At 43.6% G+C, this 26,283-nt stretch overlaps 1 pseudogene; it reads left to right on the forward strand.

The window, feature by feature from the left end:
• Positions 1 to 26,283, forward strand: part of LOC139372768 (gamma-aminobutyric acid type B receptor subunit 1-like) — a 274,428-nt pseudogene that overhangs the window by 190,824 nt on the left and 57,321 nt on the right.

The raw sequence follows: 26,283 nt of genomic DNA on the forward strand, positions 1-26,283 counted from the left end.
TACACACTACCCTCTGTAGTGCATTGCGGTCGGAGGCCGAGCAATTGCCGTACCAGGCTGTGATGCAACCAGTCAGGATGCTCTCGATGTTGCAGCTGTAGAACCTTTTGAGGATCTCAGGACCCGTGACAAATCTTTTTAGTTTCCTGAGGGGGAATAGGCTTTGTCGTGCCCTCTTTACGACTGACTTGGTGTGTTTGGACCATTCTAGTTTGTTGTTGATGTGGACACCAAGGAACTTGAAGCTCTCAACCTGCTCCACTACAGCCCCGCCGATGAGAATGGGGCCGTGCTCGGTCCACAATCATCTCCTTAGACTTGGTTACGTTGAGGGAGAGGTTGTTATTCTGGCACCACCCAGCCAGGTCTCTGACCTCCTCCCTATAGGCTGTCTCGTTGTTGTCGGTGATCAGGCCTACCTACCACTGTTGTGTCGTCTGCAAACTTAATGATGGTGTTGGAGTCATGCCTGGCCATGCAGTCGTGGGTGAACAGGGAGTACAGGAGGGGACTGAGCACACACCCCTCGGGAGCTCCAGTGTTGAGAATCAGCGTGGCAGATGTGTTGCTACCTACCCTCACCACCTGGGGGCGGCCCGCCTGTCAGGAAGTCCAGGATCCAGTTGCAGAGTGCCTTATGGTGGCATTGGGGTTATTGTATGGGAAGGCACAAGCTACGGACAACAAACACAATTGCATTTATCGATGTCAGTTTGAATGCACAGAGACACCGTGACGAGATCCTGAAGCCCATTGTCGTGCCATTCATCCACCGCCATCACCTCATGTTTCAGCATGATAATGCGCGGCCCCATGTCGCAAGGATCCGTACACAATTCCTGGAAGCTGAAAATGTCCTAGTTCTTCCATGGCCTGGCTACACACCAGACATGTCACCCAGTGACCACGTTTGTGATGCTCTGGATCGATGTGTACGACACAGCGTGTTCCAGTTCCCGCCAATTACCAGCAACTTCACACAGCCATTGAAGAGGAACGACATTGCACAGGCCACAATCAACAGCCTGATGAACTCTATGTAGAGGAATGACATGGTGGACACACCAGATACTGACTGGTTTTCGGATCCACGCCCCTACTTTTATTTTTTTTTAAAGGTATCTATTACCAACAGATGCAGATCTGTATTCCCATTCATGTGAAATCCATAGATTAGGGCGTAATTCATTTATTTCAATTGACTGATTTCTTCATATGAACTGTATCTCGGTAAAATCTTTGAAAAAGAAAAGAAAACATGTGAATACAAAGTTAATATTAGCTGCTTGAATATTTCAGTGAATGCTGGAGGGTTTCACAAAAAAGCCACTTTCATGTTGCTGCCAAATTAACTATTCTGAAATTTGTCAGTTACAATCTTTTTTTGCTTGGTATTGCAATGAACCCAAGCTTGTCCTCTGTGCCCAGTGCTTTAGTTTAGCAGAAAAGCTGATACAGTCATGTTTACAAAATCACCTTGCAGAGAGAGAGAGAGAGAGAGAGAGAGAGAGAGAGAGAGAGAGAGAGAGAGAGAGAGAGAGAGAGAGAGAGAGAGAGAGAGAGAGAGAGAGAGAGAGAGAGAGAGAGAGAGAGAGAGAGGGAGAGAGAGAGGGAGAGATAGAGAGAGAGAGGGGGAGAGAGAGAGGGAGAGAGAGAGAGAGAGAGAGAGAGGGAGAGAGAGAGAAAGAGGGAGAGAGAGAGAGAGAGAGAGGGAGAGAGAGAAGGAGAGAGAGAGAAAGAGGGAGAGAGAGAGAGAGAGGGAGAGAGAGAGAGGGAGCGAGAGAGAAAGAGGGACAGAAAGAGGGACAGAGAGAGAGAGAGAGAGAGAGAGAGGGAGAATGTTTTTACAAAAATATAGATTTATAGTTAGATTAACTTGTATTTTTCAGCAAGGATATACTACCCCCCTCCACAACACAACCACAACACAACCTTCACTCCAAATCAAACCTCCAAACCTACAACCTGTTTTTGGACTAAATTAACTGGAAGGATTCCTACTACCAATGCCCTGGCAAACAAACAACAGAAACCTGAAAAGAGAGCACTCTCTATATAGTGGCCAGGTCTGTTTGTGTTCTTTACAATCTTTCTCCTCTTTATTGTAATTAGTCAGTCAGAAAGCACTGTATTTCCTTGTCATAGTGATTTAAATGTTGACTTCCATGCCTATGCATGGAGCAGTCCTGTAGCCATGACGATAAGAGAGGGAGAAGTAAGAGTACTTGTCGTAGTGAAACACTAAATAGTTTTTAAGGACTTTATTTTGCCTTTGTTTTCTTAATTTTCCGACTTAGCCAGCCCCTCGTGGCTCCCGGGCAGCCTCCTTTGTCACACAGGACTGGTGTCGCTGTCATCATCTTATCTCTGGCTACGTCAGACTGTAGCTGCCTGCGAGAGAGGCAGGCAGTGAGGTGGTGTTCGTTGGTTTGGCTGGCTGCGTTGTGATCATTGATCGTGCTCAATCTGTCTGCCTCTTTGTGTCTTCCTCTGACACCGCGTCTGCGTTGGTGACTCTCAATGTTGTCTCTCATGTCGGGAACACTCTTTGTTTTTTGTGGCTGGCTGATGAAAAATTAAGCTTGTTTCCCCCATCTCTTCTCCTCTCTGTTGTCTCCCCACCGTCCCAGAAAAGGAAATGTTGTTTTGATTAATAATTTATTCAATGCTAATTGGAGTGGCTTTTGCCCAAGGCAGTTTGGCGGGGGTTTGGTTCTGGGTGTAGTAGAATGCAGCTCAGGCTAAGTGGACATGAGCTGATTCTCAGTCAGCCAGCAGCTACTGTATATCTACTGCATATCTACTGTATATCTACTGTATATCTACTGCATATCTACTGTATATCTACTGTATATCTACTGCATATCTACTGTATATCTACTGTATATCTACTGCATATCTACTGTATATCTACTGCATATCTACTGTATATCTACTAGATATCTACTGTATATCTACTGTATATCTACTGTATGCCTACTGCATAACTACTGTATATCTATCTACTGTATATCTACTGCATATCTACTGTATATCTACTGTATATCTACTGCATATCTACTAGATATCTACTGTATATCTACTGTATATCTACTGTATATCTACTGTATATCTACTGTATATCTACTGCATATCTACTGTATATCTATCTACTGTATATCTACTGTATATCTACTGTATATCTACTGCATATCTACTGCATATCTACTGTATATCTACTGCATATCTACTGCATATCTAATGCAAATCTAATGCACATCTACTGTATATCTACTGTATATCTACTGCACATCTACTGTATATCTATCTACTGTATATCTACTCTATCTACTGTATAACCACTGTATATATACTGTATATCTACTGCATATCTACTGCTACTGCATATCTACTGTATATCTACTGTATATCTACTGCATATCTACTGTATAACCACTGTATATATACTGTATATCTACTGCATATCTACTGCACATCTACTGTATACCTACTGCATATCTACTGTATATCTACTGTATACCTACTGTATATCTACTGTATACCTACTGTATATCTACTGCATATCTACTGTATATCTCTCTACTGCATGTCTACTGCATATCTACTGCATATCTACTGTATATCTATCTACTGTATATCTACTGCATATTTACTGTTTATCTACTGCACATCTACTGTATATCTACTGCATATCTACTGCTACTGCATATCTACTGTATATCTACTGCATATCTACTGTATATCTACTGCATATCTACTGCACATCTACTGTATACCTAGTGTATACCTACTGCATATCTACTGTATACCTACTGTATATCTACTGTATACCTACTGTATATCTACTGCATATCTACTGTATATCTCTCTACTGCATGTCTACTGCATGTCTACTGCATATCTACTGTATATATATCTACTGTATATCTACTGCATATCTACTGTTTATCTACTGCATATCTACTGCATATCTACTGTATATCTACTGTATATCTACTGTATATCTATCTACTGCATATCTACTGTATATATCTCTACTGCATGTCTACTGCATATCTACTGTATATATACTGTATATTTACTATATCTACTGTATATCTACTGTATATTTACTATATCTACTGTATATCTACTGTATATCTACTGTATATCTACTGTATATCTATCTACTGCATATCTACTGTATATCTCTCTACTGCATGTCTACTGCATATCTACTGCATATTTACTTTATCTACTGTATATCTACTGCATATCTACTGTATATCTACTTTATATCTACTGTATATCTATCTACTGCATATCTACTGTATATTTACTATATCTACTGTATATCTACTGTATATTTACTATATCTACTGTATATCTACTGTATATCTATACTGTATATCTACTGTATATCTACTGTGTATATACTGCATATCTACTGTATATCTACTGTATATCTATACTGTATATCTACTGTATATCTACTGTGTATATACTGCATATCTACTGTATATCTACTGTATATCTATCTACTGTATATCTATTGTATAACCACTGTATATCTACTGTATATCTACTGTATATCTAATGCATGTCTACTGCATATCTACTGTATATATACTGCATATCTACTGTATATCTATCTACTGTATATCTACTCTATATCCACTTTATATCTACTGTTTATTTACTGCATATCTATTCTATATACTGTATATCCACTGTCAATCTACTGCATATCTACTGCATATCTACGGTATATTTACTGTATATCTATTATATCTACTGTATATCTACTGTATAACTACTGTCTATCTACTGCATATCTACTGCATATCTACTGTATATGTACTGTTTATCTATTGTATATCTACTGCACATCTATTCTATCTACTGTATATCTACTGCATATCTACTGCATATCTACTGTATATCTCTCTACTGCATGTCTACTGCATATCTACTGTATATCTACTGCATATCTACTGTTTATCTACTGTGTATCTACTGTATATCTACTCTATCTACTGTATATCTACTGTATATTTACTCTACTACTGTATATCTACTGCATATCTACTGTATATCTATCTACTGTATATCTACTCTATATCCACTTTATATCTACTGTTTATTTACTGCATATCTATTCTATCTACTGTATATCCACTGTCAATCTACTGCATATCTACTGCGTATCTACTGTATATCTATTCTATCTACTCTCTATCTAATGCATATCTACTGCATATCTACGGTATATTTACTGTATATCTATTATATCTACTGTATATCTACTGTATAACTACTGTCTATCTACTGCATATCTACTGCATATCTACTGTATATGTACTGTATATCTATTGTATATCTACTGCACATCTATTCTATCTACTGTATATCTACTGCATATCTACTGCATATCTACTGTATATCTACTGTATATCTACTGCATTTCTACTGCATATCTACTGTATATCTATTCTATCTACTCTCTATCTAATGCATATTTACTGCAGATCTTCTGCATATCTACTGCAGTTCTACTGTTTATCTACTGCATATCTATTCTATCTACTGTATAACTACTTCGTATCTACTGCATATCTACCATATATCTATCTACTGCATATCTACTGTATAACCACTGCATATCTACTGCATGTCTACTGTATATCTACTGCATATCTACTGTATATCTACCTCATATCTATTCTATCTGCTGTATATCTACTGTATATCTACTGCATATCTATTCTATCTGCTGTATATCTACTCATTTGACTGACATCATCCACAGTAGGAGGGTCCTTGGCAGAGGTAATGTTCAACACACACACAGTAGCGTCCTCCACCATGTGGTGTTATCTTGCATAGTGGCAGTTTCCTGGGGCGGGCGCTGTGTGGAAAGGAGTCATTATGTGTGTGTGTGTGTGCACTAGGCTTGTCACGATACTTTTTACCCCTTTTTCTCCCCAATTTCGTGATATCCAATTGGTATTTTCAGTCTTGTCCCATCGCTGCAACTTCTGTACGGACTCGGGAGAGTCGAAGGTTGAGAGTCCTGTGTCCGAAACACGACCCAACCGAGCCTCACTGCTTCTTGACACAATGCTCACTTAACCCGGAAGCCAGCCGCACCATAGTGTCGGAGGAAACACCGTACACCTGGCGACCGTGTCAGCGTGCACTGCGCCCGGCCCGCCACAGGAGTCGCTAGTGCGTGATGGGACAAGGGCATCCCTGCTGGCCAAACCCTCCTGTTACCCGGACGATGCTGGGCCAATTGTGCGCCGCCTCATGGGTCTCCCGGTCGTGGCTGGCTGCAACACAGCCTGGGATCAAAGCCGGTTCTGTAGTGATGCCACTCGGGAGGCTTGATAACAACATTTTACAAATGATACGATACCAAGTCAGTATCACGATACCGAGTAGCACCGCAATATCACGGCCTAGCATAAAATAAATAAATAAATACAAATCAGTGGCCAAGCATCCTGTTCGTCCCCGTCTACAGGACGCTTGTTCACGGTTTCTAAACGTTCTCCATAAACTTCGCACTTCTACTCAACACATTGAATTTAACTTCACGCTGTTCAGCATATAACAGAATCCTGCATAGAATGACTGATTTGCTCATATTTACAAAGGCCGACCTGTGATTTGGCTGGACTAATGGGGGGAAGGAATGTACATCAGTGGAGGCTGCTGTAGGGAGGACGGCTCAAAATAATGTCTGGAACGGCACAAATGGAATGGCAGCAAACAACTAGAAACCATGTGTTTTATACCATTCAGGGAGGGAGGGAGGGACAGAGTGTGAGGGAGGGAGGGACAGAGTGTGAGGGAAGGGGGGGAGTGTGAAGGAGGGAGGGAGGGACTGACTGTGAGGGAGGGAGGGACAGAGTGTGAGGGAGTGTGAGGGAGGGAGGGAGGGAGGGAGGGAGCGACAGAGTGTGAGGAAGGGAGGGAGAGAGGGACAGAGTGTGAGGAAGGAGGGAGAGAGTGAGAGAGTGTGAGGAAGGGAGAGAGAGTGTGTTTCATGCTGTGTTTTTCCCTGACCGACACGATGACATGCAGATCGTTATGCAGACTGAGGTAGGGAGGGAGGAACAGACTGTGAGGGAGGGAGGGAGGGAGGGAGGGAGGGAGGGAGGGAGGGAGGGACGATGACATGCAGATCGTTATGCATATCACAGGAGGTTGGTGGTACGTTAAAAGTTCAGCATTTCCAAACTTTATGCAAATCACAAGTGCGAACGCTGGGCAATGACGAATCATATCGAGTGGTTCCCATGACGAATATGACACTCTGCAACCCAACACCGGATACTTTTTTCAGCGAAGATGGTTGACAGAAATACTAGAATTGAAGTAATTATAAGGTCATAACGACTCATCCAAAGCATGTACAGTTGAGAGGAATATGTTAGACAAACTATTATGCATATCTTTTTTGTCATAAAGTTAATTTATGAAAATTGCTATTTAGCAAGCTAGCTGATAGCTAACATTTGCCAGCTAGGTAGCGAGCTTCATGGGCGTTTTGACAGGAGTATGAAATTGTAATTTGTGTTGTTTAATGTTTTAGGGACTCCTGAGTAAACCTTCAAACCAGGCTGTCATCTTGTGAAACAGTGGATGTAAAGAATCTAGCTAGCTAAAGCATTTACTGCAAATTTAATGTACAATTTTGTAAGCTAGCATTGCTAATATTTGCCATGCAATGCAGCTGAAGTAGCTAGTTAACTCCTTTCTTGCTTATTGTGTAGTGGAGGATAAAAAAATACCTGTATGCCTGTGGATGTGTAGCCGATCTGTGTATGGACCCTAAAACGTTTGGTATAAATATTAGTTCAGAACTAGAATTGCTTCCACCAGTTAATCTTTAATCCCCAAGATATTTCAGAAAATGACTGTTGCACAAGACTGTAACACATGAATATTAAAATGTCAATATTAGCTAGTTAGCTATGAACCTAGCTATGAATCTCATAGCCAGTTATATTGCATTAATGACAGTCTGAATTGCATCAATGAAGCCTATGGATTAAGTAGATTATAATATAACTTTATTGTGCCAAGGATGCAAGTCGTATGTACATGTAAACTCAGTAAAAAAAGAAACGTCTCTTTATCAGGACCCTGTCTTTCAAAGATAATTTGTATAAATCCAAATAACTTCACAGATCTTCATTGTAAAGGGTTTAAACACTGTTCCCCATGCTTGTTCAATGAACCATAAACAATTAATGAACATGCAGCTGTGGAATGGTCGTTAAGACACTAACAGCTTACAGACAGTAGGCAATTAAGTTATGAAAACTTAGGACACCAAAGAGACCTTTCTACTGACTCTGAAAAACACCAAAAGAAAGATGCCCAGGGTCCCTGCTCATCTGTGTGAATGTGCCTTAGGCATGCTGCAAGGAGGCATGAGGACTGCAGATGTGGCCAGGGCAATAAATTGCAATGTCCGTACTGTGAGACGCCTAAGACAGCGCTACAGGGAGACAGGACGGACAGCTGTTAGTCCTCACAGTGGCAGACCACGTGTAACAACTCCTGCACAGGATCGGTACATCCGAATGTCACACCTGCGGGACAGGTACAGGATGGCAACAACAACGGCCCGCGTTACACCAGGAACGCACAATCCCTCCATCAGTGCTCAGACTGTCCACAATAGGCTGAGAGAGGCTGGACTGAGGGCTTGTAGGCCTGTTGTAAAGCAGGTCCTCACCAGACATCACCGGCAACAACGTCGCCTATGGGCACAAACCCACCATCGCTGGACCAGACAAGACTGGCAAAAAGTGCTCTTCACTGACGAGTCGCGGTTTTGTCTCACCAGGGGTGATGGTGGGATTTGCGTTTATCGTCAAAGGAATGAGCGTTACACCGAGGCCTGTACTCTGGAGTGGGATCGATTTGGAGGTGGAGGGTCCGTCATGGTCTGGTGCGGTGTATCACAGCATTATCGGACTGAGCTTGTTGTCATTGCAGGCAATCTCAACTCTGTGCGTTACAAGGAAGACATCCTCCTCCCTCATGTGGTTCCCTTCCTGCAGGCTCATCCTGACATGACCCACCAGCATGACAATGCCACCAGCCATACTGCCCGTTCTGTGTGCTTGATTTCCTGCAAGACAGGAATGTCAGTGTTCTGCCATGGCCAGCAAAGAGCCCGGATCTCAATCCCATTGAGCATGTCTGGGACCTGTTGGATCGGAGGGTGAGGGCTAGGGCCATTCCCCCCCAGAAACCTGTTGCAGTCCATGAGGAGGAGATGCACTGTAGTACTTAATGCAGCTAGTGGCCACAGCAGATACTGACTGTTACTTTTGATTTTGACCCCCCCCCTTTGTTCAAGGACACATTATTCAATTTCTGTTAGTCACATGTCTGTGGAACTTGTTCAGTTTATGTCTCAGTTGTGGAATTTTGTTATGTTCATACAAATATTTACAAATATTTAAGCTTGTTAAGACAGTGAGAGGATGTTTCTTTTTTCTGCTGAGTTTAGTTATTACCATGCATGAGATCCCCACGTTGTAGCCTGAACATTTAATATATTCACTGATCATGTATTATACAAATAAATGTACTATTCAGGTATGAACGTCTGTGAGACATTATAAAAACCCGTAGGAAGAAAGAGGAGGTGGGGAGAGAGGTGTGAGAGACTGTCATATACAGAAAGGGAAAGAGGAGGTGGGGAGAGGAGGTGTGAGAGACTGTCATATACAGAAAGGGAAAGAGGAGGTGGGGAGAGGAGGGGTGAGAGACTGTCATATACAGAAAGGGAAGGAGGAGGTGGGGAGAGAGGTGTGAGAGACTGTCATATACAGACAGGGAAAGAGGAGGTGTGAGAGACTGTCATATACAGAAAGGGAAAGAGGAGGTGTGAGAGACTGTCATATACAGAAAGGCAAAGAGGAGGTGTGAGAGAGGTGTGAGAGACTGTCATATACAGAAAGGGAAAGAGGAGGTGTGAGGAGACTGTCATATACAGACAGGGAAAGAGGAGGTGTGAGAGACTGTCATATACAGAAAGGGAAAGAGGAGGTGTGAGAGACTGTCATATACAGAAAGGGAAAGAGGAGGTGTGAGAGACTGTCATATACAGAAAGGCAAAGAGGAGGTGTGAGAGAGGTGTGAGAGACTGTCATATACAGAAAGGGAAAGAGGAGGTGTGAGGAGACTGTCATATACAGACAGGGAAAGAGGAGGTGTGAGGAGACTGTCATATACAGACAGGGAAAGAGGAGGTGTGAGAGACTGTCATATACAGAAAGGGAAAGAGGAGCAAGGAAGCAGCAGATTCATTAATTCCAGTTATACTAAACTTCATTTTCTCTCAGTTCATCACAATTACATTGTTTCTAGCAGTGTCTCCTAACCAGCCTTGGGGCCCCAGTCGGGCCCGATGGTTATCTTTAGAGCGGGTGAGTTAACGATGACGGGACAGGGGGTTGGCAGCCTCCCTCACATCAAAACATACCTGCAGACGAGGAGACAGATGGAGAAAGAGAGAGAGAGCATGTTTAATCCTGACACGGTCAGTCATCTTAATCATCAAGAGGTGAAATGCAACACTGACCTTGTGTCACATCTGCTCCCGCTCCCCCTCTCTGGCGCTCGAGGTCGCCAGGCTGCTCTTAATTACGTACACCTGTCACCATCGCTGCGCTCACCAGCGCTTCATCGGACTCGCCTGGACTCCATCACGTCATTGATTTTGCCTCCCTTATATCTGTCACTTCCTCAGTTTCGTTCTCGTTGTCTGCATCAATGTTGTTTTGGTTTCTCTTGTCCAGACGCTGTTCCCTGTTTAGTTTCACGTCTATTTATTTATTAAATCCTCACGCTGTACTTGCTTCCTGTCTCCCAGCATCTGCAGTTATGGACCCCCGTTACATCTTGGATGATTAACTCTGGGACTACTACAGTACATATCTATCTGTATTTTTCTTTTATAATACTTCCTGTTGACCCGACCAAGTGACCTCTCACCTCTGATCATGCTGTGCCCTCTGTGTCAGCCAGTTCAGATGGAGGGGTTCACCGACACAGCTGATATGACCTCGAGGATTTAGGGAGTAGAAGGGAGAGAAGGATGAAGTGAAAGAGAGAGACTGTTATTGAGAAAATAAGGTATTTAAACAGACATTGTTCAACAGCAATCTGTGTGTGTGTGTGTGTGTGTCTTTACCTAGTTTCCACACTCAGCAGCTCCAGAGTACTTTATACTGCAAAAAAAATACACGGACAAACAATATAGCATAGTTATAGAAATAATGCTAACGCTCTAACCACTAGGCTACCTGCTGGTTACTAGCCCAACGCTCTAACCACTAGACTACCTGCTGGTTACTAGCCCAACGCTCTAACCACTAGGCTACCTGCTGGTTACTAGCCCAACGCTCTAACCACTAGGCTACCTTTCGATTACTAGTCCAACGCTCTAACCACTAGACTACCTGCTGGTTACTAGCCCAACGCTCTAACCACTAGGCTAGCTGCTGGTTATTGGCCCAACGCTCTAACCACTAGGCTACCTGCTGGTTACTAGTCCAACGCTCTAACCACTAGACTACTTGCTGGTTATTGGCCCAACGCTCTAACCACTAGGCTACCTGCTGGTTACTAGTCCAACGCTCTAACCACTAGGCTACCTGCTGGTTACTAGTCCAACACTCTAACCACTAGGCTACCTGCTGGTTACTGGCCCAACGCTCTAACCAATAGGCTACCTGCTGGTTACTGGCCCAACGCTCTAACCACTAGACTACCTGCTGGTTACTAGTCCAACGCTCTAACCACTAGGCTACCTGCTGGTTACTAGTCCAACGCTCTAACCACTAGACTACCTGCTGGTTACTAGCCCAACGCTCTAACCACTAGGCTAGCTGCTGGTTACTAGTCCAACGCTCTAACCACTAGACTACCTGCTGGTTACTAGTCCAACACTCTAACCACTAGACTACCTGCTGGTTACTAGTCCAACACTCTAACCACTAGGCTACCTGCTGGTTACTAGTCCAACGCTCTAATCACTAGGCTAGCTGCTGGTTACTAGTCCAACACTCTAACCACTAGGCTAGCTGCTGGTTACTGGTCCATCCTCTAACCACTAGGCTACCTGCTGGTTACTGGTCCATCCTCTAACCACTAGACTACCTGCTGGTTACTGGTCCATCCTCTAACCACTAGGCTACCTGCTGGTTACTAGTCCAACACTCTAACCACTAGGCTACCTGCTGGTTACTAGTCCAACACTCTAACCACTAGACTACCTGCTGGTTACTAGTCCAACACTCTAACCACTAGACTACTTGCTGGTTATTGGCCCAACGCTCTAACCACTAGGCTAGCTGCTGGTTACTAGGCTACCTGCTGGTTACTAGGCTACCTGCTGGTTACTAGGCTACCTGCTGGTTACTGGCCCAACGCTCTAACCACTAGGCTAGCTGCTGGTTACTAGGCTACCTGCTGGTTACTAGGCTACCTGCTGGTTACTAGGCTACCTGCTGGTTACTAGGCTACCAAGGTCTTTAATTGTTCTACATTTGTTCAATATGGGTGACACTTAAAACAGCCTGTTTTGTTTATGCGCTGACATCACCCTTACCTGAACAGCTCCCTCACCTGAGAAGTAGAAATCAAAGGGAGAAAAATGGGGAATTGAATAATTGCAGTTGACATAGCTAAGTACATGTAAATGGAAGAATATTCTTATTACAATGTGGATGACTCTTAAAAGAGCTTTTGGTTGTGCATAGTGTAGTCTATGGAACAAGGTGTTGTCAGGGAACATCACCCTCTTCGAAGACGTAGGAGGTGAAGATCTCCCGCACACGGATTGCCTCCCGTGCTGCGTTGTTGGCCCGCATCCGTGTAACATCCTGCCGAGCAGCAGGCCTCTCTTCTGGCACGCGGCGGAGAGCTGCAGGTCCCCCTCCTGGTCCTCGTGTGCCATCCTCATGAAGTTATGCAGGACAAAGGTAGCCTTCATACACGCCTGAATTCCCCCCACTAGGCAGTTCCAGATGGCCCTGGTCACACCTGCGACAATGCACCCAACCGTGCAGATCCCTATACCTTAACTGTAGCCAATCATTTTGAAGGAATCTCCAGTTGTATCTGTAGGAAAATGGAAGATAATGTAATTATTAGACTTCTACATCACCAGGTCATTGTAGATTTACTAAAGTATATCTCTTATAACAAATCATGATAACATTGAATAGATAGATAGATAGATAGATAGATAGAATGATACATGTGAATGTGACAATAACATGATCATATCAAGGATAGCATCGCAAAGGAATACATAAATACCACTTAAAGCTTGTTGATGACGTGATCATTTGAATCAGCTGTGTAGTGCTAAGTGATCATTTGAATCAGCCGTGTAGTGCTAAGTGATCATTTGAATCAGCCGTGTAGTGCTAAGTGTTCATTTGAATCAGCCGTGTAGTGCTAAGTGATCATTTGAATCAGCCGTGTAGTGCTAAGTGATCATTTGAATCAGCTGGGTAGTGCTAAGTGTCGTGTCTTTACTATCATTCAATTGAAGACTTATTTTTTATCAAAGATTCTCTGTAATTAGTATTACGCGATCAAACTGATTAATCATGTAACTGTAATTAACTAGGAAGTCGGGGCACCAAGGAAAATATTCAGATTACAAAGTTATAATTTCCTAATATAACTTTTCAGATATTTTATATCTGATCAAATAGTCTTCTGATTAATTAATTATTTACTTTACCTCACTAACGTCGTAAATTGTTGGTTATCTGCACGAACACAGTCTTCACCATGAGTCATCCATACATCAATGGTCTTAAATAATTTATTTATTACCAGCTAAGTAATTCACAGAAATGCATAAACAAACAAAGTCAATATGGTTACAAGAAATGATAAGGGAATGTGCCCCTAGTGGACTAAACCGGCATGGCGGCTTGGTGGACAAAATGGGGAGTGGAGGTCAGCTGAGAAGTCACTACAGAGTTGATAATTATAACAATTGGGGGTCGACCTAGAATTCACGACAGAGTTGATAATTATAACAATTGGGGGTCGACCTAGAAGTCACTACAGAGTTGATAATTATAACAATTGAAATGCTAATCCTTTGCACATGAACGCTCACTCATTCGGGAACAATTGCTATAAATATATATATATTTACGCTCAGTGTGTCGTCTTGATCGCTGTTGAAATGTTGTTTCTTTTGTAGAATTGTCCGTCTCTCTCCCTCTCTCTCCCTCTCGTGGTTAGAGGGGATAGTTCAGAGCGACATTCATTCATGTTGTTGTAGAATGGATGTTTCAGCGGTTGTCTTTCTTCGCGTTCAATGATACCGAATTCCTAGCTGCAGACTAGTAATCAATATCAAAGACTTGTTCTTATTCTGTCGGTATCGATAGTCTAAGAGTTTAACCACGTGGTATGGTTAAAAGATTCAGCAATGGTCTGCAACCTTTGTACTACCGTGATTGAGAGAAACATGGTCTGCTTGAGAATTTCTCAAAGTTGGGTTTTATTCGGAATTGCAGAAAAGAGGCTGTCCCAGGATGCCTGACCCTAACTGGCTCATGGGCGGTCCTCGGATTTAGTTAAACTCAAAAGGGAATTGGAGTTTCCTTCATTAAACAGTCCAAAATCACATTACACAATTTTACAAACAGTATCATGCTCACTCATTCATCTTATACAACAATTAGATGTAATCCTCATATCTGAGGCTATTATATAAACAGCGTTATGGTAATGTGGCCACACCGTCTCCCATGAGCTTCCCCAAGTTGTAACAAACGGACCAGTTCGTAGCTGGATTCTTCACCGATCTTTTATACCTTCTCCGGAACATGAAATTTGTTCGGACCTCAAGTTCTGCGAGGTGGAAGAAATTCCTTAGTTCTCTATGAAAATTCACTCTGTCTCTTATACTGTGTGGCCATGAGGCAGGGTCTTCTCCTCAGGAATTTACGACCTCTCTCTGACCACAGTAGTCTGGTTGTAGAAGCAGAGAGCGGGGGATAGTGCTCGCTGTACCCAAAGAGGGCAACGTCATGACATAAGTGATCATTTGAATCAGCCGTGTAGTGCTAAGTGATCATTTGAATCAGCCGTGTAGTGCTAAGAGATCATTTGAATCAGCCGTGTAGTGCTAAGAGATCATTTGAATCAGCCGTGTAGTGCTAAGAGATCATTTGAATCAGCTGTGTAGTGCTAAGTGATCATTTGAATCAGCCGTGTAGTGCTAAGTGATCATTTGAATCAGCCGTGTAGTGCTAAGTGATCATTTGAATCAGCCGTGTAGTGCTAAGTGATCATTTGAATCAGCCGTGTAGTGCTAAGTGATCATTTGAATCAGCCGTGTAGTGCTAAGTGTACCCTTTGAGTCCCCCAGGACTGAGAACCACTGCTCGTCGTTGGGACCTCATCATCTGCAGAAAGGCTTTCACAGCTCTGTGTATCCGAGAAAACACAGGGAAACATAACAAGAAACAGACTTCACTATACTCAAATTAGATGGCACTGAATATTATGTTACTATTTTCTCCGTCCTCACTTCTAGGGCCTGGAACTATACAAAAGTACCTGCCCTATCCGGAATAGCCGAATCTCTCACTTTGACAGCTGCTATCGTTTCACCCTCCTCCATGGCAGTTAGCTAGCTACCTACAAATGCATTTGGAGTTTGTTTTTTACAACAATAAATACATCAAGATAGCTAGCTAATATGAAGTTAGGTAGCTGGTGATATTTAATTCACTTAGCGAGCTAGCTATACAGTCTGTTAAGTTGGCTAGATAGCTAGCTATACAGTATGTTAAGTTGGCTAGATAGCTAGCTATACAGTATGTTAAGTTGGCTAGATAGCTAGCTATACAGTCTGTTAAGTTGGCTAGATAGCTACCTAGCTACGTTAGCAGCTCATTTGAGTCAGCCTGTACCATAGCTAGTTAGCGAATAATATATATATATATATATATATATATATATATATATATATACATATATATTTTCGAAATGTATTTACTTAGTTGAATATGTTCTCCCAGCCATGTGTCTGATTGGAAACAGGGCAGAAAAGTTTGGCACCAAATCAGTTTAGATCAGTTTACTATTTACCTGTGAATAAATTAATGAACTGGAGAATGGATTAAACTATGTACCCATTTAATAACCAGACCTTCAATAAAAACTTGCTTTGCTGAATTATTGATGCTGCTGCTGCTATATGCTGCTGCTGCTATATGCTGCTGCTGCTATATGCTGCTATATGCTGCTATATGCTGCTATATGCTGCTATATGCTGCTGCTGCTATATGCTGCTATATGCTGCTATATGCTGCTATATGCTGCTATATGCTGCTGCTGCTATATGCTGCTATATGCTGCTATATGCTGCTATATGCTGCTATATGCTGCTATATGCTGCTATATGCTGCTATATGCTGCTATATGCTGCTGCTGCTATATGCTGCTATATGCTGCTATATGCTGCTATATGCTGCTATATGCTGCTATATGCTGCTGCTGCTATATGCTGCTATATGCTGCTATATGCTGCTATATGCTGCTATATGCTGCTATATGCTGCTGCTGCTATATGCTGCTGCTGCTATATGCTGCTATATGCTGCTATATGCTGCTATATGCTGCTATATGCTGCTGCTGCTATATGCTGCTATATGCTGCTATATGCTGCTATATGCTGCTATATGCTGCTATATGCTGCTATATGCTGCTATATGCTGCTATATGCTGCTGCTGCTATATGCTGCTATATGCTGCTATATGCTGCTATATGCTGCTATATGCTGCTGCTGCTATATGCTGCTGCTGCTATATGCTGCTATATGCTGCTATATGCTGCTGCTGCTATATGCTGCTGCTGCTATATGCTGCCAGCACACCCACAAGCGAGCCACTCTGGGTGTCCCGAAGCGGAACGCAGCAATTTACCACATGCTAGTGAGCACAGCCCATGACGGCTGGTAGGGGACGAGGCTGGATGAGTACAGCTGCCACAGGTGATATGAGCATGAAAGTGAAGGGGATATTATTAGACCTGCTCATACAAGAGACAAAAATCCAATTCAGTTGGATTTTACAAAACAAAACTGTGACTTTTATGAGCTTTTTATAACAGGCGTCTGCAAATTCTTTATAGATCGGTAGGGCTGGGAGAAGACGGTATTATCTTTATAGATCGGTAGGGCTGGGAGAAGACGGTAGTATCTTTATAGATCGGTAGGGCTGGGAGAAGACGGTAGTATCTTTATAGATCGGTAGGGCTGGGAGAAGACGGTAGTATGGAATGAAACGGTTCTACGGTATTCTAAAATGTTGGTATCTTGACGTTTTGGTACCATGTTACAGTGGTACCGATATACCGTGCAGTGTGTGTGTGTGTGTGTGTGTGTGTGTGTGTGTGTGTGTGTGTGTGTGTGTGTGTGTGTGTGTGTGTGTGTGTGTGTGTGTGTGTGTGGAGTGGAGTAATTATTTCTAATGAACAGCTGATACCATCTATTATGGAACATGTACATATTATTACTCTACTGTAGACTGACAGGCTTTAATACCCTCTTTGTGATACCCTCTCTGTGATACCCTCTCTGTGATACTCTCTCTGTGATACCCTCTCTGTGATACCCTCTCTTTAATACCCTCTCTGTGATACCCTCTCTGTGATACCATCTCTGTGATACCCTCTCTGTGATACCCTCTCTGTGATACCCTCTCTTTAATACCCTCTCTGTGATACCCTCTCTGTGATACTCTCTCTGTGATACCCTCTCTGTGATACCCTCTCTTTAATACCCTCTCTGTGATACCCTCTCTTTAATACCCTCTCTTTAATACCCTCTCTGTGATACCCTCTCTGTGATACCCTCTCTTTAATACCCTCTCTGTGATACCCTCTCTGTGATACTCTCTCTGTGATACCCTCTCTGTGATACCCTCTCTTTAATACCCTCTCTGTGATACCCTCTCTGTGATACCCTCTCTGTGATACCCTCTCTTTAATACCCTCTCTGTGATACCCTCTCTGTGATACCCTCTCTGTGATACCCTCTCTTTAATACCCTCTCTGTGATACCCTCTCTTTAATACCCTCTCTGTGATACCCTCTCTTTAATACCCTCTCTGTGATACCCTCTCTTTAATACCCTCTCTGTGATACCCTCTCTGTGATACTCTCTCTGTGATACCCTCTCTGTGATACCCTCTCTGTGATACCCTCTCTGTGATACCCTCTCTGTGATACCCTCTCTGTGATACTCTCTCTGTGATACCCTCTCTGTGATACCCTCTCTTTAATACCCTCTCTGTGATACCCTCTCTGTGATACCATCTCTGTGATACCCTCTCTATGATACCCTCTCTGTGATACCCTCTCTTTAATACCCTCTCTGTGATACCCTCTCTGTGATACCCTCTCTGTGATACCCTCTCTGTGATACTCTCTCTGTGATACCCTCTCTGTGATACCCTCTCTGTGATACCCTCTCTTTAATACCCTCTCTGTGATACCCTCTCTGTGATACCCTCTCTTTAATACCCTCTCTGTGATACCCTCTCTGTGATACCCTCTCTGTGATACCCTCTCTGTGATACACTCTCTGTGATACCCTCTCTGTGATACCCTCTCTGTGATACCATCTCTGTGATACCCTCTCTGTAATACCCTCTCTTTAATACCCTCTCTGTGATACCCTCTCTGTGATACCCTCTCTGTGATACCCTCTCTGTGATACACTCTCTGTGATACCCTCTCTGTGATACCCTCTCTTTAATACCCTCTCTGTGATACCCTCTCTGTGATACCCTCTCTTTAATACCCTCTCTGTGATACCCTCTCTGTGATACCCTCTCTGTGATACCCTCTCTGTGATACACTCTCTGTGATACCCTCTCTGTGATACCCTCTCTGTGATACCCTCTCTGTGATACCCTCTCTTTAATACCCTCTCTGTGATACCCTCTCTGTGATACTCTCTCTGTGATACCCTCTCTGTGATACCCTCTCTTTAATACCCTCTCTGTGATACCCTCTCTGTGATACCCTCTCTGTGATACCCTCTCTTTAATACCCTCTCTGTGATACCCTCTCTGTGATACCCTCTCTCTGATACCCTCTCTTTAATACCCTCTCTGTGATACCCTCTCTTTAATACCCTCTCTGTGATACCCTCTCTTTAATACCCTCTCTGTGATACCCTCTCTTTAATACCCTCTCTGTGATACCCTCTCTGTGATACTCTCTCTGTGATACCCTCTCTGTGATGCCCTCTCTGTGATACCCTCTCTGTGATACCCTCTCTGTGATACCCTCTCTGTGATACTCTCTCTGTGATACCCTCTCTGTGATACCCTCTCTTTAATACCCTCTCTGTGATACCCTCTCTGTGATACCATCTCTGTGATACCCTCTCTATGATACCCTCTCTGTGATACCCTCTCTTTAATACCCTCTCTGTGATACCCTCTCTGTGATACCCTCTCTGTGATACTCTCTCTGTGATACCCTCTCTGTGATACACTCTCTGTGATACCCTCTCTGTGATACCCTCTCTTTAATACCCTCTCTGTGATACCCTCTCTGTGATACCCTCTCTTTAATACCCTCTCTGTGATACCCTCTCTGTGATACCCTCTCTGTGATACCCTCTCTGTGATACCCTCTCTGTGATACACTCTCTGTGATACCCTCTCTGTGATACCCTCTCTGTGATACCATCTCTGTGATACCCTCTCTGTAATACCCTCTCTTTAATACCATCTCTGTGATACCCTCTCTGTGATACCCTATCTAGTGGAATCACAGGGAATATTAATCTGCTATTATGGAACATGTATATATTATTACTCTACTGTGGACTGTTCAGGTGAATCCTTCAATCAGAGTTTCAGGATGTGTAATGTGTATATTTATAGTATGGTGAACATGTCTCTATCTCTCTCTCCTCCCCTTCTCTTTCCCTCCCCCTCTCTCCTCCCCTTCTCTTTCCCTTCCTCTCTCTCCCCCTTCTTTCCCTCCCTCTCTCTCCCCCTTCTCTTTCCCTCCCTCTCTCTCCTCCCTTCTCTTTCCCTCCCTCTCTCTCCTCCCTTCTCTTTCCCTCCCTCTCTCCTCCCTTCTCTTTCCCTCCCTCTCTCTCCTCCCTTCTCTTTCCCTCCCTCTCTCTCCTCCCTTCTCTTTCCCTCCCTCTCTCCTCCCTTCTCTTTCCCTCCCTCTCTCTCCTCCCTTCTCTTTCCCTCCCTCTCTCTCCTCCCTTCTCTTCCCTCCCTCTCTCTCCTCCCTTCTCTTTCCCTCCCTCTCTTTCCTCCCTTCTCTTTCCCTCCCTCTCTCTCCTCCCTTCTGTTTCCCTCCCTCTCTCTCCTCCCTTCTCTTTCCCTCCCTCTCTCTCCCCCTTCTCTTTCCCTCCCTCTCTCTCCCCCCTTCTGTTTCCCTCCCTCTCTCTCCTCCCTTCTGTTTCCATCCCTCTCTCTCCTCCCTTCTCTTTCCCTCCCTCTCTTTCCTCCCTTCTCTTTCCCTCCCTCTCTTTCCTCCCATCTCTTTCCCTCCCTCTCTTTCCTCCCTTCTCTTTCCCTCCCTCTCTCTCCTCCCTTCTGTTTCCCTCCCTCTCTCTCCTCCCTTCTCTTTACCTCCCTCTCTCTCCTCCCTTCTCTTTCCCTCCCTCTCTATCCTCCCCGCTCAGGAGGCAGCTATAAGAAGATTGGATACTTCGACAGTACTAAAGGCAATCTATCCTGGTATGGGAATGACAAGTGGATAGGTGAGCCACATTCATATATATATATATATATATATATATATTATTATTATTATTTATTCCTTATTTTACCAGGTGAGTTGACTGATAATACATTTTCATTTACAGTAATGACCTGGGGGAAAGTTACAAAACATACAAAATACACTACATGACCAAAAGTATGTGGACACCTGCTCGTCAAACATTTCATTCCAAAATCATTGGCATCAATATGGAGTTGGTCCCCACTTTGCTGCTATAACAGCCTCCACTCTTCTGGGAAGGCTTTCCACTAGATGTTGGAACATTGCTGCTATAACAGCCTCCACTCTTCTGGGAAGGCTTTCCACTAGATGTTGGAACATTGCTGTGGGGACTTGCTTCTAATCAGCCACAGGACCATTAGTGAGGTCAGGCACTGATGTTGGGTGATTATGCTTGGCTCGCAGTCGGCCTTCCAATTCATCCCAAAGGTGTTCGATGGGGTTAAGGTCAGGACTATGTGCAGGCCAGTCAAGTTCTTCCACACTGATATCGACAAACCATTTATGCATGGACCTCACTTTGTGCACAGGGGCAATGTCATGCTGAAACAGGAAAGGTCCTTCCCCAAACTGTTACCACAAAGTTGGAAGCTCAGAATCCTCTAGAATGTCATTGTATGCTGTAGCATTAAGATTTCCCTTCACTGGAACTAAGGGGCCCGAACTATGAAAACCAGCCCCAAACCATTATCCCTCCTCCACCTAACTTTACAGTTGGCACTTTGCATCGGGGCAGGTAGCGTTCTCCTGTCATCCGCCAAACCCAGATTAGTTTGTCGGACTGCCAGATGATGAAGCGTGATTCATCACTCCAGAGAACGCATTTCCACTGCTCCAGAGTCCAATGGCAGCAAGCTTTACACCACTCCAGCCAGCGGTTGGCATTGCACATGGTGATCTTAGGCATGTGTGTGGCTGCTTGGCCATGGAAACCCATTTCATGAAGCTCCCAACAAACAGTTCTTATGCTGACGTTGCTTCCAGAGGCAGTTTGGAACTTGGTAGTGAGTGTTGCAACAACGATTTTTATGCGCTTCAGCACTCGGCGGTGCCGTTCTGTGAGCTTGTGTGGACTGCCACTTCAGGGCTGAGCCGTTGTTGCTCCAAGACGTTTCCACTTCACAATAACAGCACTTACAGTTGACCGGTGCAGCTCTAGCAGGGCAGAAATTTGACAAACAGACTTGTTGGAAAGGTGGCATCCTATGACGGTGCCACGTTGAAAATCACTGAGCTCTTCAGTAAGGCCATTCTACTGCCAATGCTTGTCTATGGAGATTGGATGGCTGTGTGCTTGATTTTATACACCTGTCAGCAAAGGGTGTGGCTGAAATAGAAGAATCCACTCATTTGAAGGGGTGTCCACATACTGTACTTTTATAAAAAGCAGCAAAAAAAACACAAACACAGTAAAATAAAAAGAAATCATAAGAAACAAACACATTCTTCTTAAAAAAGGTCCTCACAGCCGTTTGAACTGCCTCAGAGGCATCAATTCAATCCTCAGAGGCATCAATTCAATCGTCAGAGGCATCAATTCATACAATTTCACTGACCTCTGTAGACCATTCCGCAAGCAAGGTGCAAAGTAGCTAATGGATTGATTTACCTCTGTGGAGATGGAACGGAGTTAGCCATCCCTGAGACCGTGTCAGATAGCTTGTATTTCTGAAGGTTAACAGAGACGTGAGGTGGTAGTTTATACAGGATGGCTTTTTTAAAACAAAAACATCTTCCTCATTCCCCCTTATTCTCCTGTTTATCACTCTCCCTCCCTCCCTCCCTCCCTCCCTCCCTCCCTCCCTCCCTCCCTCCCTCCCTCTCTCTCCCTCTCTCTCTCTCCCTCTCCCTCCCTCCCTCCCTCCCTCCCTCTCACACACACATTCTCTCTCTACCTCCTTCCCTTCCTTTATTGTCCATCTGCCTTTCTCATTTTCTTTCCCTTCCTTTTTCTCACTCCCTCCTTCCCTCCTTCTCTCCTTCCCTATTTCTCTCCTTCCCTCCTTCTCTCTTCCTCTCTTCCTCTCCTTCCCTCCTTCTCTCCTTCCCTCCTTCCCTCCTTCTCTCTTCCGCTCTTTCTCTCCTTCCCTATTTCCCTCCTTCTCTCCTTCTCTCTTCCTCTCTTTCTCTCCTTCCCTCCTTCCCTCCTTCTCTCTTCCTCTCTTTATCTCCTTCCCTCTTTCCCTCCTTCTCTCTTCCTCTCTTTCCCTCCTTCCCTCCTTCTCTCCTCCTCTCTTTCTCTCTTTCCCTCCTTCTCTCCTTCTCTCCTCTCTTCCTCTATTTCCCTCCTTCCCTCCTTCTCTCTTCCTCTCTTTCTCTCTTTCCCTCCTTCTCTCCTTCTCTCTTCCTTCCTCTCTTTCCCTCCTTCTCTCCTTCTCTCCTCCTCTCCATCCCTCCTTCCCTCCTTCTCTCCTTCCCTCCTTCTCTCTTCCTCTCCTTCCCTCCTTCTCTCCTTCCTTCCACTAGCAGGGTTGGCTAAGAATGTTCATCAATCAACCAGTCAGGTTTTATTTATCATGTTGTCGGTGAAAACAGCAATGCTCCGATCCGTATAGCTTTAGCACACACACACACACACACACACACACACACACACACACACACACACACACACACACACACACACACACACAGAGAAACACACTCTGAAACACACACTTAAACTGATGGGACTTAAAAATCCAGTACTTTATACTGAGCATAGATTGAGTATGCCTATTGATAGGACCATGTGTTATATCTCACGAGAGTGATATTATTTCATTTTATTTACCAATTAAACATGATGACCGGTTCGGGGCGATGACAGGAAGAAAATGAATGGAAGACGCAGCGTGACAGTCTAAACAAAATACAGGCGGAGGCTATCTCAGACGCAATTTAACCGGGGCCGAATCCATGACCTTGAGGAACGGGGGAATGGGACGGTGCGGCTCTGCTCTGTAGTCTAATCAGCATGGCCGGGTAGCTAGCTTTGTTGTTTACGTCCGTGTCAGAGCAGGGCATCCCAAATGGTACCCTAAATCCCTATAGGGCTCTGGTCAAAAGTGGTGTACTACCTAGGGAATGGGATGCCATTTGGGATGCAAGGGGAGTCCGTTCTGCCTCCGTGAACACTGAAAAAACCTTTCACTAACCGTGTCTAATGGTTTGAGGAAAGAGGTTTTGTGCCTTTACTGTGGAACCAAGGTTGCATCAACAGTGTTGTATTGGGAGGCAGTGTTGTATTGGGTGTTGTATTGGGAGACAGTGTTGTATTGGGTGTTGAATTGGGAGACAGTGTTGTATTGGGTGTTGAATTGGGAGACAGTGTTGTATTGGGAGACAGCGTTGTATTGGGAGACAGTGTTGTATTGGAGACAGTGTTGTATTAGGAGACAGTGTTGTATTGGGTGATGTATTGGGAGACAGTGTTGTATTGGGAGACAGTGTTGTATTAGGAGACAGTGTTGTATTGGGAGACAGTATTGGGAGACAGTATTGGGAGACAGTGTTGTATTGGGAGAGAGTGTTGTATTGGGAGACAGTGTTGTATTGGGAGACAGTATTAGGAGACAGTGTTGTATTGGGAGACAGTGTTGTATTGGGAGACAGTGTTGTATTGGGAGACAGTGTTGTATTGGGAGACAGTGTTGTATTGGGAGACAGTGTTGTATTGGGAGACAGTGTTGTATTAGGAGACAGTGTTGTATTGGGAGACAGTATTAGGAGACAGTGTTGTGTTGTATTGGGAGACAGTGTTGTATTGGGTGTTGTATTGGGAGACAGTGTTGTATTGGGAGACAGTGTTGTATTAGGAGACAGTGTTGTATTAGGAGACAGTGTTGTATTGGGAGACAGTGTTGTATTAGGAGACAGTGTTGTATTAGGAGACAGTGTTGTATTGGGAGACAGTGTTGTATTGGGAGACAGTGTTGTATTGGGAGACAGTGTTGTATTGGGAGACATTGTTGTATTGGGAGACAGTGTTGTATTGGGAGACAGTGTTGTATTGGGAGACAGTGTTGTATTGGGAGACAGTGTTGTATTAGGAGACAGTGTTGTATTGGGAGACAGTGTTGTATTAGGAGACAGTGTTGTATTGGGAGACAGTGTTGTATTGGGAGACAGTATTAGGAGACAGTGTTGTATTGGGAGACAGTGTTGTATTGGGAGACAGTGTTGTATTGGGAGACATTGTTGTATTGGGAGACAGTGTTGTATTGTGAGACAGTGTTGTATTGTGAGACAGTGTTGTATTGTGAGACAGTGTTGTATTGTGAGACAGTGTTGTATTGTGAGACAGTGTTGTATTGGGAGACAGTATTAGGAGACAGTGTTGTATTGGGAGACAGTGTTGTATTGGGAGACAGTATTAGGAGACAGTGTTGTATTGGGAGACAGTGTTGTATTAGGAGACAGTGTTGTATTAGGAGACAGTGTTGTATTAGGAGACAGTGTTGTATTGGGAGACAGTATTAGGAGACAGTGTTGTATTAGGAGACAGTGTTGTATTGGGAGACAGTATTAGGAGACAGTGTTGTATTGGGAGACAGTATTAGGAGACAGTGTTGTATTGGGAGACAGTGTTGTATTGGGAGACAGTATTAGGAGACAGTGTTGTATTAGGAGACAGTGTTGTATTAGGAGACAGTGTTGTATTGGGAGACAGTGTTGTATTAGGAGACAGTGTTGTATTAGGAGACAGTGTTGTATTGGGAGACAGTGTTGTATTAGGAGACAGTGTTTGATTCAAATAATAAAATATAATGAGATGCCTCATTCAATAAACTAACATTAATGAGGCTTTAGTTCCTTTCAGCATCGTTTTGATGTTGTGTTTACCTTTTTAATTAATTGGTTATTTAAAGTGTTGTTGGACAGATCGGCGCCACGGTAACTGTGTAGAGCTGTGCCTTCCTGCTGGATAGAAGGGTGTGAATGGTGATTCACTGATCGGCCATATGGCTCCTCTCTCAATTTCAATTGAATTCAAAGGGCTTTATTGGCGTGTGAAACATATGTTTACAAAATAAAATGAAATAGATAATAAATAAAAGTGAGGAAAAAATGAACGATAAACATTACACTCACATTTCAAATGTCATATTATGTCCATATACGGTGTTGTAACGATGTTCAAATGGTTAAAGAACACAAGGGAAAATAAATCAACATAAATATGGGTTGTATTTACAATGGTGTTTGTTCTTCACTGGTTGCCCTTTTCTCGTGGCAACAGGTCACACATCTTGCTGCTGTGACGGCACACTGTGGAATTTCACCCAGTGGATATGGGAGTTTATCAAAATTGTATTTTGTTTTCGAATTCTTTGTGGATCTGTGTCATCTGAGGGAAATATGTCTCTCTAATATGGTAATACATTGGACAGGAGGTTAGGAAGTGCAGCTCAGTTTCCACCTCGTTTTGTGGGCAGTGTGCACATAGCCTGTCTTCTCTTGAGAGCCATGTCTGCCTACGGTGG

Source organism: Oncorhynchus clarkii, chromosome 18 (assembly GCF_045791955.1).
Source record: "Oncorhynchus clarkii lewisi isolate Uvic-CL-2024 chromosome 18, UVic_Ocla_1.0, whole genome shotgun sequence".
Classification (NCBI taxonomy): Eukaryota; Metazoa; Chordata; class Actinopteri; order Salmoniformes; family Salmonidae; genus Oncorhynchus; species Oncorhynchus clarkii.